Here is a 27,616-nt window from a genome sequence, read left to right as displayed (position 1 = left end):
CTCCAATTTTTGGAGTGGTAAGTTCAGCATCCTGGTATACAGCTCAGAAAGGAGCCAATTCCCCGAATTTAGTTCATGCTCAAATGCTGTAATTTTGTACTAAAACGACATTGTCGAAATGACACTTCTCCTCTCCACCCACCCCCACTAGTTCTTCTACTACTCCAAAGCCTTTGCTGAAGGTTTTGTTTTAAGCAGGAGATTTGGCACGCGGAAATTATGTTTTCTGTAGAACGTTCCCCCGGTTGCTGTTACTGCAGATCAGCAGAGCATAGTGCTCAAGACTCTTCTGCAGCCAAAGGGAATATAAGTAAGCTTGATTCCCTTGCAGACTTGGCTCAGACCTCTTCCTCTTTCTTCTTCTTTCTCTAAATTTGCACCTCCGTTAAATATTTTATAAAATCGTATCCTTTGCTAACACTTGGGGGATTTTAGATTTAGGCCAGCTGGTGAAGAGGGAGGGGGGGGGATGTTTGGAAAACTTAACTTTTTTGTATTATTTAAAAACAGCAAACCGCCGCACCAGAGTTGATGCCCAAATAGGCAAGGCTACCTTTCTGTGTGAGTCGACTGTGTGTGTGTGTGTGTGTGTGTGTGTGTGTGTGTGTGTGTGTGTGTGTTTGTGTCGACTGAAACAACTCATTTTTAAAGACACTGAAATCCCTTCGGGGGGGGGGGGTTCAATTGGATATTTAGTCTGCTCATGATTTGTCTGCATGATCCGCCTTGAGGATCCTTTTAAGTTTGAGATGGTACCACAATGCCTAAAGCTAATCAACCACTAGGGGGGGTGTTTGAGAGCAGAATGGACAGGACCACCACACACATCCTTGCAAATCACTCTCTCACCTCACAGTTGTGGCCAGGTTGAGAAGTTCCTGGAAGGTGGGTATGTCCAAACGGCACATGTTATAAACGTGGCGGAGTTGTTTGTCATGCAATAAATCTAGATGAGAGAAGAGTTACAATTGTGCAGAATTGGCTTTTTTTTTTTTTTGGTGACTTTGCTGTGCTTGGATTGAAAAAGGATAAACTTAAAAGTCCCTTGGTGGCATTTGCACTCAAGATCTTGTAGTAAAACGTACCCCCATTTTAAGCCTTAAAAAAAAATGAAACAAAGTTGTCTTCCTCCAAAATCTGCTAGGATTGGATTGGAAAACTTCTGGACTGTTTCCGTCTATTTTGCCTTGTTTTCCAGGATATCGAGTGATATTCCTGGCTACTCCTGACCGTTCTGTCGGTTGGAGTGGGTGAGCATAATAAATGCCGAATGTGCAGATACGTTACATTAGCAAAGGCTAGTAATTTTACACCTTGGAAGTAAGCAGTGTGTCCAAACACATGTGCAATTGACAGAGAAAGATTTTTTTTGGCATCCCAACCTAACACCTGTATGATGGTAAACGGGCAGCATGCACTGATAACAGTAATTGTGGCACCATCTATAAAGTAAAATCGAACTAGCCAATTTGGCTTTTGTTAATCTGTTGCAAACTCATGATTCACAAAATCATTTATTCAAGGAAAATATAAGCTGCATTTTAGAACCAACTGACCAACAGTGCATGGACTAATAATCAATTCCAGTTTCACTTTTAAACAAATCCTTAAGCATTATATTCCAACAGTTGACTTAATGATATAAAGATATAGTGGCATGTATCTATTCAATGTATGTCTCATTGATTTCTATAAGAAAGTTAGCACATAACTCTTTCCTTCCCCGCTCCCCTTTTGGGTTATAAATTTTGTCTTAATATATTACACATCACATTCATAATCATAATTTAAATCACCTTCCAAAAGATCACAGAACTGCTGATTTCGTTTTTTCGTGGGATAAATAGTTTAGCAAAGGGTTTATCCATTGCTGTTCTAAAGAGTTTAAAAGGTTTTCATTCCATTCAAATCCAGGCATCAGCTTTATTACAATCAGCTTTTTCATTTCCTTTAAATTAAGCACTGTTCTTTAATTTCCTTCTGCCGTTAGAATAAACGTTATACATTAGGTGTGTTTTGTTTCGTCACCGTTATATTAAACCTTATATATTAGGTGTTTTTTGTTTAAGTAACAACATTTGTTCATAGAATGTAAGAGGAAAGTCAAGGGATTGAGCAACAGACTTAAGTCAGCAAGCCTCATTTATACTAACAAGAAACTTCAAAGTTTCTAAAATGCAATTGTAGATATATTGAATCATATTAGAATATAGTAAGGTTGCATTTGCTGAAGACTTATTTGAACAGTTATGCTGCCCTAAAATTTCTCTTTCTGGGACACTTTGACATACTGATTGATTTTAAGTTGTGAAATAGCATTATGCAAAGCCTCTGATTCCACAGCTAACAACTTTCTTTCCCCTAATATAATAACACCACTCCATACTATTATAATGGTGTGAAATTTGGCCTTGATTCTCAACAACAATGCAGTGCTAGTTCTTGCATCTCATCCATTTGTGAGAAACATGGAGCTCTTTCCTTTTGATGGCATTTTTAATTATAAAAAAAATAAATCTGCAAGTTATCTGTTGTTAACATGTATTTATTATAATGGATAATTCAGAATCCTTTGGGTTTTCGATGTTCTGTATTGCTTTTAATATCTCAATGGTGAAATATCTATGTAGTCACCATTCTTTTCTTAAAAGGTTTTTTTACATTTTCAAACTTACGAGATGTACGAGGCTTTAAAGGTGCTTATATATACACATATAAGTACATAGATGCAATGCTTCTCTATATATCGTGAATATACTTTTGTTAAACAAATAATTAGGATGGAGTTTCTAAGTTGCCGTAACGCTGCATACATTGTTTAAAATACAGTTTTCCATTCTCCTTTATAAATTCTTATATTCTTTATAAATTCTGTCTTTAAAATAAATCTCTTTAGTTCTGAAATCCTGCAAATTCTCCTGAACCTTATAGTGTCTGTCAACATTCAGGAAAGGTTTATTTTATTTGGGTGGATAAAGCTCCGTTTATGCCTATCAGTGATTTATACGCATGAAGAGTAGATGTTATTCAAAACCAATCTATATCATAAATGATTTGCTGGCTTTTGAATGGGAGTTGTGTTCAAGTTATGCTTCTTCCCTAGATTCATTACACAGTTTTTGGCTAAGTAAACCTTTTTTTGACACAGTAAAAAAAAACACACACACACACAAATATACAAAGGATGTGCAGATCTGACCCATTTTGGAGGAATATCATTGGTTTACCTAAAATTCTGTTCCTGTTTCATATTAGAGTGTGTGTGTGTATGTTTTCAAAGCCTCTTTAAATATGCCTTTTAATAGATATCTAAATCTAAATTTTCTCCCAAGCTGTAGATTTGTAGGCAATACTTGTGATACTTAAAATACTCAAAAATGCACTGCAGTACTGGAACTATGAATCCAGCAGAATGTTGAGTTTCAACCGATAACATTATTTTGCTTCATATCCTTTGAACCTCACCTTCAACTATCTCCTTCTCTGTTTGTGTGTCTGTGTGTGTCTGCGTGTGTCTGCGTGTCTGTGTGTGTGTATCTAATCTAAAATGTTTTACTCTCTGACGATGTTAGCAGAGGCTAACAAAAGCTAAGTGGGTAATATATTTTAAGTTCCGGAGATTGCATTGAAGATTGTGTGTGTGTGTGTGTGTGCATATGTGTGTGTGTGTGTGTGTGTGTGTAGATAGCTGGATGCACACACACACACTTCTTAAGGATCATATTCTGTGCAATTGATGAAGTGAAGTGCAGATTGCGAAATCTTATGGCATAATGAACGGCTTAGCCTTCCCGCTTATGCCAAGACTAATGTGTCTCTCCACTGCAATCATTTCATGGGGCAATTTGCAGTGTGTCAGTTCCTCTATCATTCTAACATGATGCTTATGCGGTTTTTCTGTCACCAGATGTGGTGACGGCCAATAGCTTAGAGACAGCTCTAAAACAGGGGGGAGTCAAACAACTTTGATGAAGACCCATTAATGCCTCCTTGCCACAAGAACAAACTTAGGTCTCCAAAGGAGCATCTGATGTGGCCTTCGGTGCATTTTCTGATGATCTGGGTATCCGCTGTTTATAAGGAACGCTGGCCTTGATCCTACCTCTGTTTGATCACACAGGCCCACCAGGACCGATACAGATGGTGCACAATATCGAGTGCTAGATAATCTTGCAGAGAGACGTGAGATGATGGAAATTCCAAGCTGTTGATTTCCGTGGGAAGAGATCCAAGCAGTTTGATATACTTAAATGCTGGTAGGATTTTCCAGACTGACGGATCATTACCTTTTAAGAGAATTGAGATGATCAGTTAAGGTTATTCTTTTCTCTTCATAACACCAAAGTGCGAGGTTTTGAGCAAACTTTGCCTCGGACTTTTTGGGTGGCTTTTAATTCTATTCAAATTTAATTAGAGTTTAATTTGGGCTAATTAAGTAGCATTAATAGGATTACTCCTCACCTGTTTTGTATTTCTCTTCTTCAGTTTTTTTTTAACAATACAACATAGAATTAACTTTTGGCTGCTTCCAAAAATGAGGGATCCAAATGGACCTCCAGGAACTTGGGTTATATATTTTTGCTATAACCAATTCAGTTGAATTTTAGGCGGCTGAACATGTAGGTAGGGAATAACATAATTATGTTTCATTTTAGCCACTGCAAGCTGTAAAAAAGGGCCCTTTTCAGCACAGCATATTGAAAATTTGACTTCTTAAATTTTAGCACATTAGGCACACAGCCAGTGAAAAGTTGCTGAATTTATTTCCAAGGAATATTGTGCAGGAAATGAATTGTTTGTGCTAAAACACGAAGCAGTGAGAGCAAATTTGCTTATGAACTGATTTGGAGGTTTTATTTTATTTTTAAAAAATAATATTCCTTCCTATTCTAAGTCATCAAAGTTTATTCTACCTTAAGCAGAAAGGAACAGTATGTCACAAGAATGGATGGGACTTTCTGGGTTCATTTTTTGATACAATTTGAATTATCAGTGTGTTTCTGCCTTAATCTGGACACTAAAAACAAATCCAGAAAACAGAATTTGAACTGCATGTATTTGTATATTTTTTCATACTCCAAATTGTGGAGGAAATATAAACTGAGATCCATTCTATACAGTAGCTGAAGACTGGCAGATTAATTAGAACATTCATACCCCACAGTTTGCATTTTATCTCCACATGTTTAAAATGTCTTTTTTGGATTGATGGATGATGTACTCCTAAATGTAGTATATAAAGGGACTATTAGATGTCAAGCATTTAAGGATCTTTCACATACATGCTTGTAATGTTTCATTTTCTACTGGATAAGTTGTTAGACCAGAGGTTTTAAAAAAGGATTTCTGAGCTGTCCTGATAATTTTTTTTTTTTTTGTTAGGATTACCTATAAATTGCTCAGTTAAAAAGATCAGGGAGAATGCTGATAGTCAGGAATTCCTGCATAAAACTGTATCACCAGACCATAGCTATAAAGTTATAGATTGAAATTTGGTTAACCTGGAGTTATGTTAGAATATCAAAAGAAAATTCTCCTGGAGTTTTGACCATGACTATTGTTTGATTGACTTCTGCATTCAAAGATGAAAAAAAATGTGTTCCTACCTGCCACAACATCACATCTGTAGTGGTAACTCTTTTGAGTCTTTCTGTGTATCTGTGTTTTATATAGAATATTCAACTGTAGCAGGTAAACAATAGTGAAAAATAAGTCATTTCTTGATCTGGATGGCAAGGAACATGCTGTAGTATATCCACATATTAAATATCTTTCTCTTTTAACCTTTGTCTTTGGTTATTGATTTTATATGTTCAGAAGGTGAATCAGGACTTAGGGCTGACTCTGTGTGAAATGGAGTAAGGTATTTAGGTATCTTCTTTTGAATTAGCGGATGACTTTCTTTCTAGCTCATAGCTTGGTAAATGTTGCGCCTTCCCAGATTGTCATGTCATGTAACGTAACATGGAAAAGGGCCCGGAGTTAAGTCTGAATCAGTGACAAGTTACTATAACAGGCTAAGCCAGAATTTGGTTGTGGCTTAGTACAGTATGGGTGTGAATTTGTCAGTTTGGTTTGTCAATATCACCTGTGAGTTTTCCGTGTGATTCTACAAATCATGGTTAGATATCCCGGTTTAGGAGGAGATGAATCCCAAGACAGTCAAATCGGGATTTTCCTGCATTTTATTTCCGTGAAAGTTTCATAGCAGGTGCATATGGAACTCTACAGTTGCTTTGGTCCTTTCTTCTAGCTGAAGATGCTGGCAATTTCATGCGTTGTGTTATGAGCATAATTGAGCAATTTGGCCTCTCAAACAATTCTTGGAGGATGCCATTGATCCAAATATCTGAAAGGCAATAACTTGGAACGTCCTTGTCCTCTGTAAAAGTATGGAAGGAAACCAATGATTAAGTTTAGTTCTTAACCTGAGTTTTCATCTTCTATTATTTGTGACACAGCGGATAATGTGGTTAATTTGTAGAAAGACTGATGTGTGCAACCTCTGTGAACGACCAACAGTTTCACAGCCCTCTAGAGCAAAGTCTAAATTAGAGACAGAGAAATAAAAGGTCCAGAATTCAGAAGCTTTCATGCATCTTCAAAAAACAAGTTGCTAGACCAGTGTTTCTCACTCTTGGCAACTTGAAGTCCTGTGGACTTCAACTCCTAGAATCCCCCAGCCAGCACAGCTGGCTGGGGAATTCTGGGAGTTGAAGTCCACAGGTCTTCAAGTCACCATGGTTGAGAAACACCATGCTAGATATTTATTATTAGGTTTAGGTTTATTTGATTTATATGCCGCCCTTCTCCCAACCATTATTAATGGTTTACCATATGTATCTCCTATCACAACTAATTCAAACTTGTTGGACCATAATTTAGCTTTTTGAAACAAAACGTGTTTCTGGACGTCCCATTAGTAAAGAATCTCTTCCTGTTTCCAAACTATTATGTAGTGCAAAAGGATCTAAGAAAAGGCATTTCTTCATGCCTTAAATTTTGAAGGCAGCCTCAAGTACAGTTCCTCTAAAACTGAGAAGCAGAGGAGCGTTAAATTTTCTGTACAACCGCTGGTGAAATCACCGAGAATTTTGCTACCCAGAAATTTTGGCCATGTTCCAGCCATCATCATTCTAACCTTTTGCATTTTTACTTCGTATTATAAAACCATGCCTGTTCAATAATTGGCACATACATCTGCCTGTGAACGTTTTATTTTCAAGAAGCATTAAAACCGGAAGGAATTCAGGGAGAGTGGGAATTCGAGCAATTGCTATTTATTGAATTTTGTTCATCAATCAGTTGATAGCCTGCGGGACTCACAGACACAAGCTCGTTCCTGTAACTTTGTTTGTCGGATCACAGAGAGAATTTATATATAGCTCTGGAGAAAGCTCTGATTTGGCCCCTAACTGTTTCTTTGCTTTTCATTCCCCCCCTCCCTGCTTTTGTTTCATTATGTAATTGTAAGTATATTACATAATTGTGTACAGCATTAAATATATGTGAGTGGGAGATGAAATATGCAACAAGGAGGTCAAAGCTTAACTCCTTTTCCATTTATTATGATACTTCCTTGCATAAGTTGGATGCGAATTATGGCGGCAATTATTATAATTGTTGTGAATCTTCACACTTTGAGCTTTTATTTTTTTAAAAAAAAAATTGGCCTAGATGAATGTTGTTAAGAAGTTATCCGCAGTTAAATTCACAGTAAGTCAAGAATCTGTTTTGTTTATTTTTTTTTTAAAAAAATAAAGAAATATTTATAGCTCGTTATTCTTCCTCCTCTTGCATCCTTCTTCAACGAAGCTGGGGAATAATTTATCAACATATGTTTTATCAACTGTCAAATTAGAACATTTTGATCCATGAGGAATTTGGGGAGGGAGGAACTTTCTTGTCTTTTTTTTAAGCAGCACAAATTACAGACAGGGAAAACAGAGGATTTTCGTTGCTTTCATGACTGAGAATGACATCCTTTAGCATGTAGTTCTGTGCATTTTTATCTTGTATATTGCCTGTTGTCATATTCTCCTTTTTAAGTTTCCAGGAACTGCAAATTACACATTTCTCGCACTCGTCCAATTACAACCTCTAAAGGTCTCGCTCCGGCAGGATGAAATATAATACTTAAATTACTTAAATATGTAAAGTAGGTAGCTTTGGAATGTCATTAATAATGATAGGATCAGCAATATTTACAGCTCCTGATATTCTCCCCCCCCCTTTCTGCTGCTTTGATGGAGGTAAAAAGGCAGCCTCTTCTTTTGCCAGCTATTCCAACAAGCACTTTTGATGTCAAAGCAGCCAAGGATCTCGTCTTAATCCGTCTATCTGAGAACATTCCTAAGAGCATCTCTGCCACTGAGTTGCAATGGGGTTTACATATGCAGAATTACACTTTTGTAATTCTAACTTGCCAGCAATTTAAGAATAAGAGGTTGGCAGCAGATGTTAAAAGCAGAGATGATCCGGGGGCCGTTCAGTAGTACCGTGTTTCCCCGAAAATAAGACTGGGTCTTATATTAATTTGTGCTCCAAAAGACATATCGGGGCCTGTTTTCTGGTAAGGTCTTGTTTTATGGGAAATATGGCACTAGATGCATCTGTCTGGTGGATGATCTTAACTGGGTCTTATTTTTGGGGAAGAGCTTATATTACGAGCATCCTAAAAATCACACTAGGGCTTAGTTTCCAGTTGGGTTTTATTTGCGGGGAAACAGGGTACACACCTAATTTCTGGAGGGACCTTGGGAGATTTGTGTGTGTCTGTGTGTCTGTGTGTGTGTGTGTGTGAGAGAGAGAGAGAGAGAGAGAGAGAGAGAGAAAGAGAGAGAGAGAGATGATAGATAGATAGATAGATAGATAGATAGATAGATAGATAGATAGATAGATAGATAGATAGATCTTGGTCAGAGAATCCCAGAATACATGTTGTCACAACCTTTAAGAAAGAGAGGTTTTAGATCTCACACTCTTACTGGTCTCCATTTTTGTCTCCCTCCCTGTTCGTCCCTGAAGCCCTGGGATTTTGTAGTACCCATGGTGTCTGCAGGAAAGGTGAAAATCTGCCACACTGCACCCCACATCTTGCAGATTTTCAGACACACACCCAGAGACACCATTGTGTAAATAGTACACCACAAAGCTTCATACGGTTGCTCTGGGGGGGAAAAAACAGATCTCCCAATTTTGGTAGTTTACAAAACTAAAATAAATTGAGAGGAGAATGCTGCATAAAGTTTTCACATTTTGCCCAGAAAGATCCATTAAATGACTTATATTATTCATTCTTAGCAATAACTGAGTTTCTCACTTTCATTTTTCCTTTCCTTCCCTTTCCCTTCTCCTTTTCCTTTCTCTCCTCCTTTCCTCCTCTCCCTTCTCCCTCTCCTTCTCCCCTCCTCCCTCTCCCCTCACTTCTTCCTCTCCCTCTCCCTTTCCCTCTCCCTCCCTCACCCCTTCTCCCACTCCCTTCCTTCTTCTTCTCCCTCTTTTTCCTCTCCCTCACTACTTCTCCCTTCCCTCTTCCTCTTCCCTCCCCTTCTCCCATTCCCCTCCCTTCATCTTCCCCCTCACCCCTTCTCTCTCCCCTCTTCTTCTCCCCCTTCTTCCCCTCCCTCACCCCTTCTCCTTCTCCCTTCCCTCTTCCTTTCCCTCCCCTTCTCCTTCTTCTCCTTCTCCCCTCTTTCTTCCTCTCCCTCACCCCTTCTCTCTCTCCCTTTCCTCTTCCTCTCCTTTCTCCTTCCCCCTCTCCTCCCCTTCTTCATCTCCCTCCCCTGCCTTTCTCCCTCTCCCCTTCTTCCTCTCCCTCACCCCTTCTCCCTCTTTCTCCCCCTTCTTCCTCTCCCTCCCCTTCTCCCTCTCCCCTCCCTTCTCCCTCTCCCTCCCTCACCCCTTCTCCCTCTCTCTTTCCTCTCCCTCTCTCCCTCTCCTGTTTTTCCCTAGCAATGATATATTTTTCTGTTACACTTGCCCATTGCTACTTCCTGCTCCTAATCTTTCATTCTAAGAGGCTTTCTTGACTGTGTCTAATGTTCTGTTTTCACTGAGATTTTCTCGTAGCATTTATGATAATTTATTTTGACTTTTAAGTAAGCCTGAGTGCTTGGTACATGGAACAAGGCAAAGAATAATTTTATATACAAATACAACGGAATATATATTTTTGTATTGGTTTGTAAAAAGAAAAAGGAAAAATGCAAAGCAGAACTGCTTGTTGCCATCTTAGATGTTTTGATCCCACTGCTGAAAACTAACTCTTTGATTTTTATTTCTTTTGCCAAGTTATAGTTAATCAGAAAAGTCCCTTGGGTAGGTTGGGTGCAATTGAAATTGTCTTTTTGACTTTTTCTGCCACACACACACACACACACACACACACACACCTGCTATTAGTCCATGAATAGTTAGAAGATGTTGATAAAATTCTCATCAGTGGAGCAAGCTTTTTCCACAAATTTATTTAATTCCAAAGTGTCTGACGTCTATGTGTGAATATCTTGAAATTTTATTCAGCTGTCCACAGTTCCTCTGGCTTATTGGCTTGTTTTTATGTTCCAAGAGAAGATTTCATGTAGAAACCCTTCCAGTGCTATGTTGTTGTTGTTTTCTTTAATAAAAAAAAAACTAGACCGGGAAGTGTGGTTAGCCAGGAAGTCTTCACGGAGGGAAAAATGTATAACAGAAAAACAGTCTTCCAGTAGCATCATTGACTACCTCCAACTGGCATCTAAACTCGAAAACATCACCAAGAGAAGAAAGACGCAAAAATAGACAGTTCTTTTCCATTGGAAGGAAACTTTTGGAGAGAGAGAGGGAAAAAAAAAAAGTAAAGTAGATTTTGCAAAGCAGTTTTTTGTTCTGTTTTATAAGCGCGACACCACTAATTTCGGAGGGGTGTAAACTATTTATAATATTTCCCCATTTAGTGTTTTTTTTTCCTGCAGAAAAATTATATCTTGGGCAACTTTTAAAGGAAAACAGCAGAAGAAAAATGGAAAGGGCTATTGAGAAGTCCCCACTGTGGTTGATAATCCATTCTATATCATTTATCGTAACATTATCCACCAGATTTTATTTGCAGCAGAGAAGAATTGGGGGTGGGGGGGGGAGGCTCGGCGGTCTGGAGAAGAATAACAGTAAATTAATATTTGCCTGTATATGCATTGAAGGAAATTGTCATTTATGTCAGCTCTGTAGCAAGCAGGAGTTTCTGTTTTCCCCCCGCTATACATGACATGCTTCATTGTAAGCCCGTCTAAAAAAAAAAAAAAGCAGGAATGAGCTAGGCTTGATGGTGAAACACTTGGGATCTTATCTGCGTAAGGTGTGAAACAGCTCTTGTTAAAAAAAAACCTTTTTTAGTCATGATGACATTTTAATTAAATACCTGGAGGAGATTACAAGAATATATATATATATATATGCGCCTCGGAGCCGTGAAAAGCCTGCTCCTTTTTGATTCCTTTCCTGTGCTTATCCTGTGCTCGCCAGGGGTTTTTCAATGCTCCCATTGGGAAGGTATCCTGACTGCGAACACAGGCAGCCTGTCTGGCCATGCGCATCCACTCTTTCACCATTGATACAAACTGGATTCCATCAATTTTCTCGGCCCTGGGCTGGAGCAATTCAAAAACCCGCTCCGTGGATATGAAAGGCGGCACTGTCCAACTTCATGAATGGTATCACTTTTTGTCCAAACCTTTTAGGAGGGGGGGAAAATGTGCATGCGCGCGTGTGTTTTAATAAAACCTTGGACAGCCAACTTTTTTTTTCTCCCTTCGGCTGAATAATGAAAACAACGAACACCGCCAAAATTTGCTTTCTCCTTCGATGGCGGTCGCCTCACCCCCCTACTTTACCCACCCCCAAAAGACATTCCCCCCCTCCCTCTTGTAAGGAAGAAAAGTTTCTTAGTTCTCCGTTTAAAAATGGCCAAGTGTATTACGCGGGCTGCCAGCGAGCCCGGCTTCCTAGCCCAGATGCTTTATGGAAACAAAACTCTGTTTGCTTAGGAAGAGGTCGCATAGCCGTGTCTGTTGTCCCAGCACTATGAAGCATGTTAAATTGGGATGGGAGTTAATGGAGCAGAGACATACTGAGATTTTAACACTTTTCCATTTGAGCTAAATATACAGCTTTAAATCAGCTCCGCTGTTCTTCCACAGCGAGGGGAACAAAAGATTGACACACGCAGAAGCTGGGGTCGCCTTTTGCCAGATCGTTATGTCTGCCTTGCTGTGCCCCCCCCCCAAAAAAAAATTACTCTTTTTTCCCCTTCTTTCCCAAAACCACAACACAGGATGATGGGACGTTATAGGAAGAATTTCCACCAATGACCCTTTCTGCTCTTCATTCCTGCATCCCAGGGTAAATGTGAAACTAGGGGTGGGGGGGGGAAACCCCTACCTTCTTAAATTTTTGCCTGAAATAGGTTTTATGTCAGCCAACTTGAGAAAAGAGTAAAAGAATGAGGTGAGATTGGATCAGTCAGAAATGGAAACAAAAAGTTCTGGATGGCTCGTTTAATGCAACGCATTAAAACTTTATTAAGACGGAATTGGGACATCTGGGGTGCAATGTCTTAACTGGTGCTCAGCCATTATCTTAGCAGGGGAGATGAATCTGGACATCAAGTTCAGCCACAATGCGATTAAATCGCATTGCATTTAATTTAAATTACATTTAAATGTCATTTAAATGTAGCAAGATCTAGATTTCTGTCTTTTCTACAGGTAGTTCTCAACTGATGAACACAACTGAGAGCAGAAATCCTCTCATTAGTGGTTGGGATTGTAAACGGAGGCATCCATGTGACCCAGCCTGGTTTTTTATTACATTTTTCACAGTGGCTGTTAAGTGAATCATGACGGTCATTACGTGAACCACACAGTTATTAAGTGAACAGTGCAGTCATTAAGCGAACAAAGTCTTACGAATGGGCAGTATTGCTGGAAACCAGCAAAAAAAGTAACACATTGAGGAAAGGTGAGCCAATTTCCAGGTTCCAGATATGCAAACGACAGGACTGCAGAATGGAGGGAGAAAGCATTTTACAATGGCCAAAGTGCTAGAGAGCCGAGGTGGCGCAGTGGTTAAATGCAGCACTGCAGGCTACTTCAGCTGACTGCAGTTCTGCAGTTCGGCTGTTCAAATCTCACCGGCTCAGGGTTGACTCAGCCTTCCATCCTTCCAAGGTGGGTAAAATGAGGACCCGGATTGTTGTTGGGGGCAATATGCTGACTCTGTAAACCGCTTAGAGAGGGCTGAAAGCCCTATGAAGCGGTATATAAGTCTAACTGCTATTGCTATTGCTATTTATTTTATCTCGTATTTGTAAGCCGCCCGGAGTCCTCCGGGATTGGGCGGCATATAAGCTCATTAAATTACGAATTACGAATTCTTTATGGGTCAATAAAGCACTTGTCCCAAGCACTTGTCATAACTCTGAACAGTTTGTAAAACGACCAGACATAAGTCGAGGACTACCTGTGTTTGGTTTCGTCACCTTGAAAGCTAACCTGAGCAAAAAGACCGGGTGTAAACAGAATGTATGATGGGCTTTTTGAAAACGCAGCAAAAACTGGGGAATCTGCCGCTCATTTCTTCTACATTCTGACGGGAGGTTGAGGGGGTGGCAACTGGACGTCTTTCCTTGTTTGGGTTTGAAATGTTTCATTGCTTATAGCAATAGCAATAGCAGTTAGACTTATATACCGCTTCATAGGGCTTTCAGCCCTCTCTAAGCGGTTTACAGAGTCAGCATATCGCCCCCAACAACAATCCGGGTCCTCATTTTACCCACCTCGGAAGGATGGAAGGCTGAGTCAACCCTGAGCCGGTGAGATTTGAACAGCCGAACTGCAGAACTGCAGTCAGCTGAAGTAGCCTGCAGTGCTGCATTTAACCACTGCGCCACCTCGGCTCCTTCCAAGTAGCTTCTTCTGTCTGAGCAAGCTGGTTAGGGGACCCCCATATATTAGCAGCCCCAAACCATTTGGGTGCCAGGGACTGCTTCTGTGGAGAGAATCTTTGCCACAGACCAGAGGGCATATGGCAGGATTGGCAAACCTTTTTAGCACCGAGTGCCGAAACGGGAGCGTGCGCGTGGGGGTGAGGGAGCACCAGAAACCGGAAAAGCAGTTCCCCAGCGCGCACGTGCGGGAGTGCCGGAAACCAGAAGAGCAGTTCCCTGGCGTGCATGCGCGCACTGGGAATCTGAGCTTCTGGTTTCTGGCATGTGTACTGGTCACCTGGTCTTCCAGTTTCTGGCATGCAGTGCGCGCAAAGACATGCATGCCGGAAACCAGAAGTTCAGCTGCGCCAGAACATGGAAGAGCAACGGGCGACAGCTGGTGTGCCCAGAGAGATGGCTCTGTGTGCCACTTCTGGAGGGCCCACCGACCCGCGCTCCTTACCGGTATTTGAAGTTTTCGGGGCTTCCGCGCATGCACACGGAGTGTACGGTGCCTCCATGATGCTCTGCCGAGCAGCTAGAGCATCGCAGAGGCATCACGGTAAGTACGCATGTGTGCGCCTGGCCCCATTGCACCGTACTGGTTCCACTGGGATCCGGAACCCACCACTGATGCATGGGTAGGGCTTTGCTCGTTTACATGGACCAGTTCCTGGTACACTGCGGACTGGTACAGCCCAGGGACTGGGTACCCCTGCCATATATATATCTCTTCCGGGGTGGATTCCTTTCTCACCTAATCTGAGCAGCTTGTTCAGTGAGTAGGCAGAGAGTTGCTATGGGCCGTTGCTCCTAAATCCTTCTCTTAAGTGGGCCGTTAAGGGTGACCTCCTTGGTGAACCTGTGAAGTAGTCTTGATCTGCCCGTGGATAAAAAAATGGCGGACAGGTTGTGTCGGGGGCTTCCATTTCACTTGAGGGAAGGGAAGATACCCAGTTCGAGAGAAGAATGGAGGAATCCGTTTATGCTAAAGTGGAAATCCCTCTTCCTCCAATAGAGCTGGTGGTCCAGACAACTCCACCTAGATGACTGAGAATTTCCGTCAACGTATCTAAACTCTGACATTTGCCTTGACTTAATTCAACTGCTGCTGTGCATAAGGATGGGGAGGTTCTCCCAAAACCTTTGATGGTGCTCATACTAAGAGTAGATGCAGCAGGGGTGGACAACTGTGGCACCTTTATGGCCTATGGACTTCAACCCCAAGAATTCAATGATTGCTCAGAAATTCTGGGAGTTGAAGTCCGGAGGTCGTAAAAATGCCATAGTGGTCCATCCCTGAGATGAAGCAAGGGTTCTGGAGATCTTTGGTCCATACCTTGGCTTGGGGGGGGGAATTAGGCTGGGAGGCTTAATATCTGACAAGCCAAAGCCTATGCTGAAAAGTTCCTATGAACCACATAGAATTTTCAGGCTTTATATTTTCTATTTAAATGTAGTGTGAATAGTACCTACAGTATTTCTTCCTACTTATCACTATAACCACGTTGCTTGTATCTTTAGAATTTATATTGTTATTTATTTGCTTCCTAGTATAATTTGATTGCTTATTAGTAACCTATGACTATCACTAAGCATTGATTATTGATGAATGTATTCTATTTTATTTTTCTTTATCTACACTGAGAGCATATGCACTAAAGACAATTTCCTTGTGTGTCCAATCACCCTTGGCCAATAAAGAATTCTATTCTATTCTATTCTATTCTATTCTATTCTATTCTATTCCATTCCATTCTAATGCAGTGTAGGAGATTTATGGTTTGATAATGTTCTCCTTTTCCCCTAAATATTAATACAGATGAACCTAGGGTCAAATATTCTGATTCTAAGGGAAAAGCAACAATGAGGAAAACTGATGCAGAATCTGTTGGATAAATAATCCATTTTCCAAATCTGGATATTTTTTACTTAAAAGGACAAAAAGGATATTGCTGCTAATAGCAATAGCAATACTAATAGCAGTTAGACTTATATACCACTTCATAGGGCTTTCAGCCCTCTCTAAGCGGTTTCCAGAGTCAGCATATTGCCCCCAACAATCCAGGTCCTCGTTTTACCCACCTCGGAAGGATGGAAGGCTGAGTCAACCTTGAGCCGGTGAGATTTGAACAGCCGAACTGCAGAACTGCAGTCAGCTGAAGTAGCCTGCAGTGCTGCATTTAACCACTGCGCCACCTCGGCTCCTAAACTGCTAAGTCAGTTGGGATTAAAAAAAAAATACCTGGAATGTCCTCGCCACACGTTCAGCCCTTAACTTTATAAATGCAGGGGATTTAAAGCATAATTTCCGATATGATCCAGTGGTGGGTTGCAGGCGGTACGCCCCGGCACGCGTGTACCAGTGCTGCCGGAAGTAGCAGCCACCATACCGGAACTGTGCTTTGGAGGACCCGCCTGGCTTCATTCCTTACCTGTATTTGAAGGAAACGGGCCATCTGCACATGCATGAGCAGCGTACAGCGCCTGCACGATGCTCTGCTGAGCGGCTGGAGCATTGCAGGCGGTGGGTGCGCATGCCCGTGATGCACGCCCGGTTCCCGTTGCAGCATACCGGTTGCAACGGGAGCCGCAACCCACCACTCATATGATCACACTTTCTCTGGGCACAAATTCTGGGAGACTTTGCAAGACAACGTGTTAAATTAAGTCAGGGGAAGTAGAGATTTATTTATTTTTTGGGTAAAATGAACGCGGGAGAGGAGGAGCTGGATATGGCCCACTTTCTTTCATTTCTTTGGATTTTTCCAGCCATGTGGCCTTCAGATTTATTGGTCTTCAATTCCGTAACCCCCAGGCAGCGAGGCTAAATGTTAGGAAAAGCCTGTCCCTCTAGAATTCTACTCCTCCTTTAGTGAGCTGAAAGCCATTTAATAACGACCACCTGTTGGGGTACTTTAATGCTAGTTTTGTACTCAATAGGGGGTTTTCGACGAGAGAGTCTCTTCCAATGTAGACTTTCTATAGTTTTTTTTTATGAAAACTGCATCTTTCACTTCCCTTGTGCGATGTCTAAATGCATCACTCCCCCAAAACAGGAGATGGCCACGTTATGCTCCTTTAAAAGCCGAATTTTGAGCACTCCTGTTTAAAAAAGGGGGAAAAGGAGGGAAACAAACTATTAATAGAGAGGACACTCAGGAGTGGTGTCACACAACGATGCAGTGTGTCTTGCGGTGGCTTTCAAGGATTTCGTCCAGTTCTAATTTTTTTATGCAAGAGGCAAGCCTCCCATTTCTTAAATTAATTTGCAGATGAGAAACAGCGACTCTTGTCTGTCCTCCTTCAAACTTTGTGATGCCATTCTTGGTCGGTAATATTTACCTAGATGGATGATTCCAGTTCATTTATTTTTAAAAAAATGAAAAAAAATTTTTTTTTATATAAAATAAAGACGATTATTACATAAATGTATTAGCATTGATATTATTTTTCTCGTTTGATTTACACTTCTCTTTTTTTTGCCTCTGGTGAGCACTCAAGGTGGCTAACATAATTTAAAACAAAATATTAAAAATTTAGAACATAAATTTAAGCAAAAATTGGCATACCGTGTTTCCCTGAAAATAAGACATGGCCTCATTTTCTTTTGACCCCTGAAATAAGCACTTGGCCTTATTTTTAGGGAGGTCTTATTATTTTTTGAGGTGCAGGAAGTGGCGAGCATGGTCACCTCATGGCTCTGCTGTGTTGCAATATTTTCAGAGAGGGCTTATTTTTGGGGAAAATGTGATAGTAAAACCATCTAACCATTAAAAGTCTAGCAAAAGAATTCTACAGATTCTAAAATCTTTGGAAATTTCATGTAAAAAGAGTAGGAGCCAAATGCAATTCTTAAATGGCTGGACTTAATTGGTGGGAACAGCCCAAGGGAAAGTCTTCTACAGTAGCCAGGGGGGGGAAATGACCCTCAGAAGATTTTCAAAGGGATCTTACCCCATTGATCTAAATAACCAGACTAATCCAAAGCAAGACAGGCCATCTCCTAAATATTTAGGTTCAATTCCTGTAAATGTTTTAATATCTAAAGTGAAAACAATTGGTAGGTGCCCCATGTATTTCAGTATAGGAATTCCACGATTCCTGTATTTTGTGTACCATCTGCATTTTATCTGCTGATTTAAATTCAAGGAGTTTAGAAGATAAAGTTCCAAATGAAATCTGAACTTGGCAACTTCCACTCTTAAGGTGTCAAAATCTGAGTATTTCTTCCATTTGGGCTCTGGGCCATCTCATTGTGCCATATACATTTTTATGTGTGATGCACATTAAAAAAAATTGACTTTTTTTGATCTTGACTTTTTGACTACGTGTTCCAGACATTCCCGCCTTCAGCAATTTGAAGGAATCGTTCACCCAAACTTGTTAGGCCATTTATACCCCACTCTCTGCATTATTCATGTTATCTTTCTTTTTTCTCCCTTATTTGTTATTCTCATATGGACTTTTTTATTTATAGCAGAAGCAGTTCAACCATCAGGAAACGGGGGGGGGGGATGTTGCATTTAGTTGGCTGGATTGTTTCAGACCAACCTCTAATATGGAAAAGTTGTGAGTGCTGGCAAATCCGCAGTTGTTAAAAAGTGGTGTTTTTATTAAAAAAAAAAACCAGAACTTATCCAAATTAGACATATGGAGGACTGAAGTGTGATGTTTTTCCTTTCCTAGAGAGCAGCTTCAGTTGCAAAATGCAGAGCATCTCTCTTGTGGTTTCAAATGCCACATGTGTGTATTGGCCACTGGTCAATTGAGATATGTGATATATTCTAAAATATGAATTTATATTCTAAAATATAAATTTAGGAACACTAGATATTGTGTTCCTAAATTTAGGAAATTCAGCCAAGGTCCTGAATTTTCCTTTAATAAAGAAGTCGACTGGAAGATTGTATCCAAAGACTGATTTACCTTATCTCCTAAATACACGCAAATGAATATTCAATTTATTATATTTCGAATCTGCGGTGCCTCTCTTGATAGAGCTCCATTCGTGTGCATGGTTTTGTCCCTCTTAATTATATTTTTACAACAGTGGTGAAATTCAAATGTTTTTTACTACCAGTTCTGTGGGTGTGGCTTGCTGGGTGTGATGTGGCTTGGTGGGTGTGGCTTGGTGGTGTGGCAGGGAAAGGATACTGCAAAATCTCCATTCCCACCCTACTCTGGGGCCAGCCAGAGCAGTGGTGGGTTTTGGGAGGTACGGCCCGGTATGGGTGTACTGGTGGCAGCTGGGATCAGCGGCCACCATACTGAAATGATGGTTTGTTGGGCCCATCTGCCCGTCCGCGTTCCTTACTGCTTTTTGAGGGAAACGGGGCAATTGTGCATGCAAGCACAGTGTACGGCCCCTGTGCAACCTCGCCAAGCAGCTGGGGCACCTCAGGGTGGTGGCATGCACATGCGTGCGCAGCGCACGTGCCTGAGGTGGACATCCGGCCCCGTTGCAACGTACCAGTTGTGACGGGATCCGGAACCCACCATTGAGCCAGAGGTGGTTTTTGCTGGTTCTCCAAACTACTCCAAATTTCCGTTCCCTGTTCTCCAGAACCTGTCAGAACCTGCTGAATTTCACCCCTGTGTCACAACCACTGTCAGCCAAAAGAATCACATTTAATGTCCATTGTATCATGCAGGATATTTCAAATGCTAATATTTTTCAGGTTTAAAAAAAAAATGTGAAATACAGTTTGGTTGGATTCTGTGCACTTTCTACAATATTTAAAAGATATATATTTTTAGGATGGATAGTCATCAGGAATGCCGGAGGCAGGGAGGGAGTGAAAACAGTGACCAAACCATGAGTTTAGGGTTCTGCCTTTTTTCTATGCATCTCCTTTATAGTACGGTCAGTGACTTTAAATGCCAAACAGTGGGATGTACCTGGGGTAAGTGTGATTTATGTCAATGTCAATTGTGTCAATTTATTTATATTTATCTGACTATTCATCAGATGCTATTTTAGATAGATAGATGATAGATAGATAGATAGATAGATAGATAGATAGATAGATAGATAGATAGATAGATAGATAGATAGGGATGGATGGATGGATGGATGGATGGATAGATAGATAGATAGATAGATAGATAGATAGATAGATAGATGGTAGGTAGGTAGGTAGGTAGGTAGGTAGGTAGGTAGGTAGGTAGATATATGATGGATGGATGGATGGATAGATAGATAGATATATGATGGATAGATAGATAGATGATGGATAGATAGATAGATAGATAGATAGATAGATAGATAGATAGATGATGGATAGATAGATAGATAGATAGATAGATAGATAGATAGATAGATAGATAGATAGATAGATAGATAGATGATGGATAGACAGACAGACAGACAGACAGACAGAGTTAAAATGTTACAAAACTTGTATTTTCCCTAATACACCTCATGCATCTTTTCCTAACATAACAAAATGTCACATCCTTCTTTCCTAAATAGAGATCTTAATTTATCTTGAACATTTAAGTCATGAACTGCATAGCAAAATTTGAAATAATGCATCATCAAAATAACCCGGAAAAATCTTGATCTTATTTTGACAAGAGCAAATTTGGTTGCATCATTTAAATTACAATGTCCAGAACTACTGATGGTTATATCTGATTGCTGTTTGCTGAATTTGACCTAAATCCATGGATATTAATGTTTTTCTGAGCCCAAAAATACCTGCAACTATAAAATGTGTACACATATCAATAGTCCCCGACTTATAACGGTAATGGAGCTTGCCCGTTATGGACATAAGTTGTGACAATTGTAAAACGGGTCATCCAGGATTGATTTTATGGCCTATTTTGTGGCAGTCATTTTTTTGTGTGGCAGTCATTAAGTGAGTCAATTGTTTGCTATTGGCGGGTTTTGCCAAAAAGCAGAAGTAAACTTTGGTTTTCGGCCAAAACATTGTAAAATGTGGTCCTGTGACTTTGAGACACTACAAAGAGCCATAATTGTGGGCCGGTTACTAAGCAACCAAAATGCAGTCACGTGACCTTGGGGGAAGTAGCCATTGAAACTTGGGAGCCGGGTCGTAGGTATCCCTGGGGAGGTCTGTTTCAACTTTGAACAGTTTGCAAGCGTTGGGTCATAAGTCGAGAACTAACTGTACTAAGTCTAAAGATATACGATGCCTCAATCCGGGGGGCACCAGCACGTATTGCATGCAACAAATAACTTTTTTTTTCTTTTTTTATCAGCTATTCTGGGTTTCCCCTTCTCAAACCCAGCCTGCTTTGCTTTTGAAGCCTAATACCCCATATGTCCATTTTCTTCGTAGATGAGTCATTCGTTAAATTAAAATTAAACTTCTTTGTACACGTTGCGGTGGTATACTGAGAATGCCATCTGAGGCTGTGATTCTCGTTAACATTTTAATTGGACCCAGTTTAACAGAAGGGAAAAGAAAACGTGGTTGTGTATTTATTCTTTTCAGCGATCCATTCCAAATCCCGTTGGTGGGGATCGGTGGGGGTGGGGGTGGGGGGGAGTGGGGGAACCTCTTTTGTAAATTACGTGGTCAGTCATTTCTACTGCAGGATGGCAGTGCACGAGTTAATTGTTTGCGTTGGTCACAGCCCCTAGATGAGCATTGCTTTACTGCCGAAGTTACGGAAAGAAAGCAAATCAAACATATAATTGTATCTCTGAGATTCCGCCATTAATCTGGAGCACAATGACTAAATGGTAGCACAGAGCTTGCGGATTAGGGTAGGAAATCAGATGGAGATGCTTAGCAAGAGTAGGCTTATCTGCTATTTCTGAGCCACAAACATCCTTCTTTAGCACAGATTATGGACCTCAGTGATCAATCTTTTTTTTTTCTCCCCCTAGAACCCACTTCACAGGGAAGAAGAGAGCGGGCGGGAGGGCGGGGAGAAAGGAAATTAGAAAGAAATATTTGTTAGATTTGGTTCTGCCAAATTGCCCAGTTGCTTCCTTACCCACTGTAGGAATGTGACCTTGGTAAGAAGAATGTCCAATTCCTAGTCAACAGTTTAATATTCACCTTTCTATTTTTAAAATTCTGTTTTATCTTCCCATTTCAGACTGGAACTTCAGCTTGGTAAAATCAGATTAAGAATGCGAGATTGGCAAAAGAAAAGTTAGGAATAAATCACTTAAATCCTTTCAAATTACAGGAAAAGGTTAGTTTAGGAGCTATTCTCCCCCCATTGAGTAGTCTGCAGATGGGTTTTTTTTTCCCCCCATACCATTATTTCTTTTAAATATATACATAATGGAAGTTATGGTCTTAGCTATCTTGAATTCTTTTTTCTTCCATTAACCAAGGAAGATTGAAAAATATAGAATCCTGAAGTATTACTACATAGTTATTATCAGTGGTGGGATTCAATTTTTTTTTTACTGTCGGTTCTGTGGGCATGGCTTGGTGGGGTGGGTGTGGCATGGATTGGTGGGAGTGGCTTGGTGGACGTAGCAGGGGAAGGATACTGTAAAATCCCCATTCCCTCCCCACTCCTGGGGAAAGGATACTGCAAAATCTCCATTTCCATTCCATTCCAGGGTAAGGATACTGCAAAATCCCTGCCTCGGGAGGCAGCGAATAGATTGGGGGCAGGGCCAGCCACAGGTGGTATTTGCCGGTTTTCTGAACTACTCAAAATTTCCGCTACCGGTTCTCCAGAACCGGTCAGAACTGGCTGAATACTATCTCTGGTTATTATGATCAAGAGTGCATAGACCTCTCTAATATGAAGGATAATTTGGATAGATGGATGGATGGATGGATGGATGGACGGACAGAGATGGAGAGATAGAGATTGTTATAGATAGATATAGAGAGACTAATTCTCTTAAAAGACTGTGATAAAAATATATGTTGTATCATCTTTGATATTCTTCCACTGGATCCTTTTATTTATGACCCCTGTGTCTTAGCTACTATGGGTTTCTTTATGGTAATATAAAGAAATGTAAACCAGTCACATGGTGATCTTGATGCAGATACTCTTAGATTTGTTCTTTCAGAGGACCCTTAAGAAGATGTAACCAATTGTAATTTTTACAAACAGAAAGAAAGTAGTGATGAAATCCATGGGCAGTAATCATACTAACTAAAGTTAAAGTAAAATAAACCACATTTGCTCTACTCTAGATCCTGCCTATTTAGGGGTTAGTAAGCAATGTTTTGCTTAGCCGTATCTCATTATCAATTGTGTTACTTTCTCTACTTTCTTTCAAAGTATAATAAAATGCTGGAGTTCTGAAGTTCAGTGATGAATAATAATGCACTTGTGTTCCAAAACATGCTGTGTCTTGAGTGTCAGATGTCATCTATGAGGACTTAGCTTGCAAAATTTCAAGGCCACACAATGAAATGCAGAATGATATGATTCAAAGGCTACCTTGTAAACCTTACAACTGAAGAAGGACTTAAACTTGGCTACCTTTCTATTATTAAGTCTTGGTATGCCAACCTGGTTGTATATATCAGAATAGCTCAATTTTTATTTCATGCTTTGTGTAGCACATTCAGAAATGTCACGGTTAAAATGTGGAGGTGGAGGTGGTGGTGGCGGCGGCAGCGGCGGAGAAGGAGGAGGAGGAGGAGGAGGAGGAGGAGGAGGATCAACATCTTAAAATCAAAGTTGAAATATTATGACACAAACTGGCACTTGTAATCCCAGTGGTTATCAGTGCACTGGGTATCATACCAAAAAGACTTGGACAACACATAGAAATCTGTGTTGTCAACAAAATTTCCATCTGCCAATTAAAAAGATCACACTGCTTAGATCTGCACATATACTATGCCAATACAACATTCTAGTTCTTCCTTTGCTGTTTTGTTGTTGTTGTTGTTGTTATTGTTGTTGTTGTTGTTGATGATGATGATGATGATGATAATAATAATAATAATAATAATAATAATAATAATAATAGAGAGAAGGAACATGAAAAAATCGCAAGATACCAGGACTTAAAAATCGAAATTCAACGACTATGGCGCAAACCAGCAGTGATAATTCCAGTGGTAATTGGCACATTGGGTGCTATTACAAAAGCACTGGAATTACATTTAAAACAGTTAAAAATTGACAAAATCACCATCAGTCAAATGCAAAAAGCCGCACTGCTTGGATCTGCACGCATATTACGAAAATACGTTACGACGTCCTAGGCCCCTGGGTGGGGCCTGACTAGTAACCAATGCCAAATTCGGCGAAACAACTGGCCGCTGTGATACAATTGTATAATAATAATAATTGATAATAATAATGTACAGCACAACTAGAGTTATAACTGAGTACCTTGGATGCAAAATCAAGAAACAAGACAAAAAGCTTAGCGTCCCCTAAATGAAAAAATCAGGCTGGAAAATAAGATTAGCATGTTAAGATCAGATGCAGGAAACTTAGAAAAAGAAAAAAAAGCTGCAAGCAAGAACTGGTGGAAACAATGAAGATGCTAAAATGCCCCAGACTTTAGAATTTCATAGAGAGGAGCACCTGCCACATAACAATCGAGGCTTAACAAATGTCAATAAGAAAGACCCAACAAAAAAATATGAATAGTGGACGTTGCATTAGCTACCCCATTGCAGTACAGCGGAAGAAAATCACACAATACCAAAATCTGCAAATAGAAGTAGAATGACAGTGGCAAAGAAAGCGGGGATGAATCCCAACAAGGATAGGCACCTTGGGTGCAATCCCTAAATATGAGCCAAGGTGGCGCAGTGGTTAAATGCAGCACTGCAGGCTACTGCTAGATCAGCAGTTCAGCGGTTCAAATCTCACCGGCTCAGGGTTGACTCAGCCTTCCATCCTTCCGAGGTGGGTAAAATGAGGACCCAGATTGTTGGGGGCAATATGCTGACTCTCTGTAAACCGCTTAGAGAGGCCTGAGAGGCCTATGAAGCGGTATATAAGTCTACTGCTATTGCTATTGCTATCTCGAGCACCACTTGAATGTCACTTACATTGAAAAATTCCCACCAGTCAAAAGGCAGCTTTACAGGGAACAGCTCATAACCTGCGATTTATATGTATAAGTGTGTGTCTGTGTCTGTGTGTGTTCCAGCATAACTCTGGAACGCCTTGAACAATTTCAACCAAACTTGGTACACAGATTACTTATTCTCTAGAAACAAATACTGTGGGGCAGGGGTGAGTTGCTGCAGGCATTACTGCTGGTTTGCTTTGTGTGTGCTTTGTGCGCGCTGCTTGCATGTGCGCAGTTGCCGGTAAATAGTTCTGTGCATGCACAGAACATTTAAAAAGGACAAAAAAAAAAAACATGCTGGCAAAGGCAGCGGCGGCTAGGGAACTGGTTCGGAGGTATGGCCAGCTTGGGTCGCTGCCAGTTGTGCAACCCAGGACAACATTCCACTACTGGTTCGTCTGAACTGATGCGAACCGGTAGCAACCCACCTGTGCTGTAGGGGTAAGACACCCCTAAAATCTCTCGGGGTGTGTGCTCTGTTAAGATACAGCCTGTTGTGCCTTAAAATGGCTTCTACTGTGCAGCGCAGTGGAGTTGGTAACAGTCTCACAGTACTCCACAAGGGGGCTTCCTCTGGTAAGGGGGGAAATCCAACATTAGAAATAGCGGCAATGTTCATTGAAGGAGGGTTGGGATAAATAAATACCCAGGCAGCGCCGGGATATCCGCTAGTAGAGTGATGGCTAACCTTTTTGCCATCACATACCAAAAGTGGGGGGAGTGTTTGTGTGTTCCTGCATGCACGTGCCCACACCCATAATTCTATTCATGCATGCCCCCATGCATGCATGCACGGACACACCTCCACACATGTGTGAGTGACCTGCCCCCCGTGCATGCACACGTAACCCCATTCCCCCCCCCCCCAGGCTCCAGATGCTTTCTAGGAGCCTGGGGAGGATGAAAACAGCCTCTCCTACCCCCCGGAGGCCCTCCAGAGGCCGGAAACGGCCCATTTTTCCAACTTCTGGTTTCTGTGTCGGACCGTTTTGCGCCTTCCAGAGGGTGAAAAGCGGCCCTACGGGCAGACCAGAAGTCAGAAAACAGGCCGTTTCCAGCCTCCAGAGGGCGAAAAACAGCCAAAAATGAAGGCTGAAATCACCGCGCACTGGAGCTGATAGGGCAATGTCCTGCATTCCCTAAGAAATGGCTCCGCATGGCTCGCCATCACGGAAGCTAGTAGGTGGATAAAAACATCAAATCCAGTCTAAACATCTGGTTGACTGTGCGACCCACCATAATAATAACAGACATACAGTCCAAGCATAAATTTCAGTCCATCCGACATTTATCAGGATTGTCATTGAAGGAATACAGGTAGTTCTTGACTCACGACAGTTTGTTTAGTGACCATTCTGAGTTACAGGAGCAGTGAGAAAAAAGAACGGTTTATGACCATTTTTCACACTTATGTATCGTGCCATCTCCATGGTCACAGGATCAGAATCCAGACCTTTGGCAACTGACTCATATTTATGACGGTTGCAGTGTCCTGGGGTCATGTGATCCCCTTTTGCGTCCTTTTTACAAACAAAGTGAAATGGGGAAGCCAGATTCACTTAATAACCATGTTACTAACTTAACAACTGCAGTGTTTCGCTTAATAACTGTGGCCAGAAAAGTCATAAATTGGAACAAAATCCATTTTAGCCACATAAAATTTGCTGTCAACTGTGGTCATAAGTTGAAGGCTACCTGTAAAGTTATCCCCTTGAGATCTCAACCTTGGCAACTTGAAGATAGCAATAGCAATAGCAGTAGACTTATATACCGCTTCATAGGGCTTTCAGCCCTCTCTAAGCGGTTTACAGAGAGTCAGCATATTGCCCCCAACAATCTGGGTCCTCATTTTACCCACCTCGGAAGGATGGAAGGCTGAGTCAACCCTGAGCCGGTGAGATTTGAACCGCTGAACTGCTGATCTAGCAGTAGCCTGCAGTGCTGCATTTAACCACTGCGCCACCTCGGATGTCCGGACTTCAACTCCAAGACATCTTCAAGTTGCCAAGGTTGAGAAACACTGCTCTAACAGATTGCTAAACAATTAATTAACTAATAAAAGGCTGAGAGTTTTTTTTTTCTTAATTTGTCACTAGCTAGAACTCATTCTGAAGCTGAAGGTGTTAGATGAAACAGGGCCATTAGAATGGGAATATGGAAGTTGTTGTTTTTTTTAATTTTGTAATCCATGACATTTTGAGAGTCCCAGTTTGATGAAAGTTTATTTTATTTTCCATGGGGGCATCTTTAGAACTGCCAGAAAAAAAAAGGAAAGTCCTAATCAATCTCCTTATACTGTAAGTGGCAGTAAGAATCCACAATGTTTTGCTTAATCCATAGCCTTCATGTGAAGATCAGCAAAATTAGGCTAAAGAATTTAGGATTAAAGAAAGGAGCTGTCTATTTATGCCACTTGCTGGGGCTTCACTTTAAGAAGAGGCTGGTTGACATATAAGCTTCTGTAGCTCAAAAAAAAAAAATCTTCCTAGATTATAGTGAACATTTATGGTTTAAGTATCCTTTTAAAAGTCTCTAATTTGTAGGGCTTGTTAAGTATAGGTTCTGTTATCCGGAGCTGCGGCTGGACTACACTCTGGATTCACAAATACCTCTTATTTTTATCAGGAAAATAATGGCATTGGCTTGAAGGAGAA

General features: G+C 40.8%; 1 protein-coding gene across 6 annotated transcripts in view; it reads left to right on the top strand.

Moving 5' to 3' along the window:
- Window positions 1-27,616, top strand: part of SOX5 (SRY-box transcription factor 5) — an 803,583-nt gene that overhangs the window by 315,058 nt on the left and 460,909 nt on the right. The window contains exon 1 of one of the 6 annotated variants that reach the window (XM_087722780.1): window positions 3,940-4,256. The exons of the other annotated variants lie outside the window; for them this stretch is intronic. The gene's annotated coding sequence lies outside the window, so the exon portion shown is untranslated. Of the gene's footprint in view, window positions 1-3,939; window positions 4,257-27,616 lie in introns of those variants that run through there. 6 annotated transcript variants of the gene reach the window in all.

The sequence above is a fragment of the Thamnophis sirtalis genome, unplaced genomic scaffold (genome assembly GCF_051295495.1).
Source record: "Thamnophis sirtalis isolate CommonGarterSnake01/CBP01778 unplaced genomic scaffold, rThaSir2_p1.2 scaffold_9, whole genome shotgun sequence".
Taxonomy (NCBI): Eukaryota; Metazoa; Chordata; class Lepidosauria; order Squamata; family Natricidae; genus Thamnophis; species Thamnophis sirtalis.
This window is presented reverse-complemented; position numbering and strand designations above follow the sequence as displayed.